Source organism: Bidens hawaiensis, unplaced genomic scaffold (genome assembly GCF_021521415.1).
Source record: "Bidens hawaiensis isolate Kalapana, Puna unplaced genomic scaffold, B.hawaiensis_p1.1 tig00015047_1, whole genome shotgun sequence".
Lineage (NCBI taxonomy): Eukaryota > Viridiplantae > Streptophyta > Magnoliopsida > Asterales > Asteraceae > Bidens > Bidens hawaiensis.
Window position 1 is genome coordinate 333,195 of NW_027492334.1, and position 5,990 is coordinate 339,184.

At 42.2% G+C, this 5,990-nt stretch overlaps 1 pseudogene; it reads right to left on the reverse strand.

The window, feature by feature from the left end:
* Nucleotides 1-362: 362 nt before the first annotated feature.
* LOC143548308 (zinc-finger homeodomain protein 6 pseudogene) lies at nucleotides 363-842 on the reverse strand (annotated as a pseudogene).
* Nucleotides 843-5,990: the final 5,148 nt, after the last annotated feature.

Genomic DNA, 5,990 nt, shown 5'->3' on the forward strand with positions numbered 1-5,990 from the left:
GATCGTCTGTCCTATCCATACCTTGGTAGGTATAGTACAAAAGATCTTTCAGAATCATACGGACTGGCTCATTTTGGCGGGATTGTTCCCGCCTTGCTCATTCCTTCATGTGACTACTGAAGTAGCTATTGCCTTGTGCGTGTAGCCCTGCTGTCTGCGGGTAGCCTTCCCTGATGGCTTGTATCCGCAACTGCGGGAACAGGCGGGGTACTTCACCATTGGGAGGTTTTCCCTGCGTGTACAGCTTGCGTACTGCGCGTAAGATTCTATGAGCATGGTGGGTCCTGCGGGAGTAGATGGCCTTTGCGCAGACGTCCCTATTCAAGGTGAGTCTTGCGGGACCAACTGGTCTCTGCTGGGACCTACCTCTTCATCCACCCTAGTTTCTCTGCAAAATCATGCATATTTTGCTTTTGCTCTTCGGTGAATTTTGTTCGAAATCTTTTCTTTAATGGCTCTCCACCGCGTGTTTGGAACATGCCAAGATCATCACTCGATAATTTGATAGGTGCAGGGTTGTACATGTGGTGGTGCTGCTGATAAGGCAGCTGCACGGTCGCAGCAGCTAGAGGCGGCGGGTTATGTACAGCAGGCATCCGTGTGGCAGATTGCGATTCACCTGCCATCTCTCTTCGGTGGAAACTGCGGTGGCATTCACAAGCGGCGCATATTAAACCTTCTGGTGTGCCTTGTTCCCCACTGGGCATGAATTCCCCACATCCATCTACAATATAGGCGCCCATGCTAGCAGCATGGTTCTTTTGGCATTCGCGATAACCGACCACCATGGCAGCCTCAATATTATTCAATGAGGGCGGTGGAAGTGGCCGTTGGGGATACATTTGGTCTACATGTGACCCATGATCATAATCTAGATGGATACGAGACTGATCTAGGGTTTGTTTTGATGGAATTAAAGGTGCATAAGTAAAGATGGAAGATGATCCTTGATTGAAATGAGATGGATTATTGTGATTTATGTTTGACATCTAATCTCTCTTTCTCTCTGTAAGGAGCTATTAAACTCCTTAAGATCTCTCAGCTTATTAAACATGTAAAATGCACCATAATTTATATTACTCTTATATGAAAAGTAAATGAACAAGAGAAGTACTAATAACCTAGAAATATGCATTGGACTGTAGTAAAAAAGAATCTTGAACTGCTAAAGATGATATTTTTCTATCTGCTGGGACCCTTGAGACTTTGCTTGATATATACATAATTGATGCAGTAGATTGTAACAACTCTATCACATGCATGCATACATGCACGGATGACATATCCAGGTTTCTTGAGACTTAATTGCAGGCCAAAAACATTTCTATCTACTGGTACCCTAAGGCTTTGCTTGATATATAATTGATGAAGTTGATTGTAACAGCTCTATAACATGCACGGATGATATCCAGGTATATATATCTGGGCATGGGATTTATGGATACAAATGGAAGAGAGTGTACTGGCCGGGTTGGGGTTGTGGTTTACTGGTTTAGGAAGAGTGTGCTACAGGCCATCAGAAAGTGGTCAATAAAGGAACTAGTAGAAGCAGATGGGGACTAGCTCATTGACGAAGCTTATTGAGGGCCCTGGCCCTGACCCTACTGTTTTTTTATTCAGCAGTATAAATTAACCCGTTTTTTGTCCAAAGATTTGTATACGTAGTGCAAATTTACTCGTTTCCGGTCGAAAATTTGAGCCCGGCCCCTCTCGAATTTATGGAAATGTCCATACAATTTGAGTCTAGCACCCCGGCGTGTTTGTCCAAGCTAGTGTCAATGGCTGGTCCACTTGAGTCCTTAAGCTTTTACTGAGTTAATTACACAAGTTAGAGAAACCACAATGGGCAACACTCCCCAAGGTCCAATCCCATGTGGCATCTTACAAACTTGGAAGAAACCAAACTTTATGCAATAACAAAGTGCAAACTTGTAGCAAACTTAGAGTGCGGGTACCCCCCCCCCCCCTTTTCTCTCATACACACATATCATCATATAATATACACATTTGCATTCATATTTAATATTTTTTAATAGGGTTGTAAAGGTTTGTTGTGAAAGAAAGTGAGGTTTTTGAGAAAAGTTTGAAATATGATGTGCCAATGATGTGACGGTTTGCATGAGTTTGTTGTTGTGGATGCTCTTAGATCATCTTGATGGGAACATTTTGGGTCGTTTTAGGGATGTGACACCAATGTGAAAGAAAGGAGAGACATATACGGATGGAGATTGTAATTTTCTACTCAATGGATCCCATCTCATTAACTTGGTATAAATACACAAAATACAATCTCCTACTTTTTTATAAAGATATTAACAATCAAACTAATTACATGTCAAGAAATATATGCTAAATATAAGTCTATTACACCACCGCAGTCGAAGCCAGAGGTGAACGGATGCTGAGACTGGATCGAAGTCCTCAAAAAGGATGCGCGGAAGGCCTTTAGTGAAAATATCGGCAACTTGATACGGTGATGGCACGTGAAGGATACGGACATATCCCCGCTGTACTTGTTCATGTACAAAGTGGATGTCAAGCTCGATGTGCTTCGTATGTTGGTGTTGTACGGGATTACCTAATAGGTAAATGGCGCTAACATTATCACAATACACAAGTGTCGCACGAGATAACGGGTGATGAAGTTCCAATAAAATATTCCGAAACCAACATATTTCGGCAACTACATTTGCAACACCCCGGTATTCTGCCTCGGCACTCGAGCGAGATATAGTCGGTTGTCGTTTCGAGGACCATGAAATAAGGTTCGAGCCATAATAGACACAATAGCCCGAGGTGGAACGTCGGGTGTCCGGACACCCGCCCAGTCAGCGTATGTGTAAGCGACCAAGGATGGGTTACTCGTTTTACCCAATCTGAGACGAGATCACTTGTCCCCTTTACGTAGCGAATAATGCGTTTGAGAGTGTCCCAGTGGGTTGTCATGGGTGCATGAATGTGCATACAAAACAAAGCTAATATCGGGTCGAGTAAATGTCAAGTATTGTAATGCCCCCATGAGACTACGATAAAGAGTCAGGTCATCAAACGAGGATCCAGAGATGGCGCTCAGTTTGCCATTAGTGTCCACAGGAGTAGCGACATGCTTACAAGATTGCATGCCGGCCCGTTTGATTATGTCATGAGCATAAGCACTCTGAGAAAGAAACATAGTGTCACCTTTGGGAGTAACGGATATTCCAAGAAAATAGCTAAGTTGACCAAGGTCTTTCATTGCAAATTCGTAAGCTAAAATGCGACATGAGCTGTTGTTCGTAGTGAAATCGACGAAGCCGTGAGAAGAATGTCATCGATATATAGAAGAAGATATGCCGAATCAGATCCTTGACGTAAAATAAATAAAGATTTGTCACACCCACTTTGACGAAAACCCAGTTTTAAAGCGTAGTCTGTAAATCGTTGATACCAAGCCCTTGGTGCCTGTTTTAACCCGTATAATGATTTCTTTAACCGATACACATGATTCGGATATTCTTTGTTTCGAAATCCCATTGGTTGATACATGTATACGGTTTCATTCAGAGTCCCATGCAAAAATGCATTAGTAACGTCTAGCTGATGTACGGTCCATGACCTTGATAAAGCAATAGATAACACTGTTCTAATTGTTGCCGGTTTAACGACCGGGCTAAACGTTTCTCCGCAATCTATACCAACATGCTGCGAACGCCCATCACAAACTAAACGAGCTTTGTAGCGTTCGAGACTACCATCCGAATGAAACTTGTGTTTAAATAACCATATGCTTCGAATCACATTCATTTGTGGGTGCCTCGGTACAAGTTCCCAAGTCTCGTTACTAATAAGGGCATTATATTCATTGGTCATGGTACTGTGCCATTCCAATATGGACAAGGTAAGGGCGGGGTTTTTGGGAATGGGTACAATAGTGGTGGCTGTAAGATTAAATAATTTCTTTGGTTTTGTTATACCGTCCATGCCTCGTGTTCGCATGGTATGATTAGGGGGAGTTGGAATTGTTACTAGGTTGTGTGTGGGAGATGACTCTGTTTGTTGTTCGATGGAATTAACTGTAGTCTGTATGTGGGGAAACAAAATGCTGTGGTGGTGGGGATATCGGAATGGACTGGTGTGGTGTAGGTTGGGCTATATTGGGTTGAGGTGTGTGAGTAGGTTAGGCAAAAGAGGTGGGTTTGATGGAGTTGGATGGTGTGTTATGAAAAGGGTGGGCCGTATGGGCTCTAGAGTGAGGTTGGGCTGGAGAATGAGGTGTGTGGTGTGGGTTAGGCTGTGGTAAAGGATCAACAGTGGGGAGAGGTGAGTTAGGTGTTTGTGTTAGGCTAGATAGTGGATTTGGGTCAATGTGATTCCAAATGTGTGGATGTGGTGGTGTTGATAGAAAATCATACGAAGGGGAAGCGGAAGGTGGCGTAGAAATTTAATGTGAGAAAGGGAAGATCGTCTCGTCAAATATGACATGGCGAGAAATAGTGATTTGATGGGTTTTATGATCAAGACACTTGTACCCACGATGGTTAGTAAGTAACCTATGAAAACACATGGATTAGATCGATAAGCAAGTTTGTGTGTAAGAGTGGATGGGTGGAGAGGATAACACAGGGAGCCGAAGACTTGAAGGTGATCATAGGCAGGGTGGCGATGATAGAGTAGTTCGGTGGGGGGTTTTAAAGTTGTGAAGTTTGCTAGGAAGAATGTTAAGTAAATATGTGGCCATGTCTAGGGCATGGTAACAAAAGGTAGGTGGTAAGGAAGCAAGAGCTAGAAGGGTTCGAATAATATTATTAATTGAGCGAATTTTCCGTTCAGCTTTCCCGTTTTTAGAAGATGTATGTGGGCATGAAAGACGTAGAATCATACCATGTTGGTCACAAAATTTTTTAAATGAGGAGTTGATATATTCGGTTCCATTATCACATTGAAACGTTTTTATTTTTCTCTCAAATTGTGTTTCGATTTGTTTAGAGAAAGTATTAAAAACGGAAAAGACGTTCGACTTTTTGGCTAATGGAAATGTCCAAATAAAGTCTGTTAAGTCATCTAAGAAAAGTACATAATATCGATGGCCATCGGTGCTAACAATTGGTGATGTCCACAAATCACTATGTATGATATTAAATGGTGAAGTAATATAGGTAGTAGATGGCATAAATGGCAATTTAACACTCTTCCCAAGAATACAAGATTGACTAATATTCTTAGTCAATTTATTGAAGGAAATAACATTAGAATGTTTTAAAGATTGTAATAACGTCGGCCCGGGATGACCGAGTCGTTGATGCCAAACTTGATGAGAAATTGCAGCAAAGGTTGACGAAGAGGTGTAGTGTGTGGACTCTGGTGGAAGCAGAGGATATAGATCACCGCTGTTGTTGCATCGAAGAATAGGGATTCGGGTCTTGAAATCTTTCACAAGAAAACCAAAAGGATCAAATTCGATTGGAACCCATTTGTCAATGGTTAAACGGCGAACTGAAATAAGATTCTTAATTAGTTTTGGAGCATATAGGACATTGTTTAATTTAAGGGGTGGGTAAGGTGGTGGTAGGTATTGGTTGCCTTGTCCGGTTACATGGATAGTTGTGTCATTTCCAACAATAATATTTTGTAAAATGCCGGTATTGAAAAGAGACTGAAAGTTACCTGGGTTGTTAGTCATGTGGGATGTCGCACCGGTGTCCATGTGCCATTGATCAGCCGGGTTTAGTGGCATGGTGTAAAGAGCTTGTTCATTGTTTGGATATTGTGGGGTTTGGGGATATGGTGGAGTTTGGGTTGGCATCTGATTGTATGGGAAAGTCCATGTAGCATGAGGGAAGTTGTTAACCATGAGTGCAGGGTGTATTTTGGAGTCCATAGCTATTGTGAGAATGGGATAGAGAAACAGAAGTAGGGATGAAGAGGTGAGACAATGAAGTAGGTAAAACAAAAAATTAAAATTATGGTGGCTAGGGTTAGGAACGATGGCTAGGCTTTGATACCACGACGGA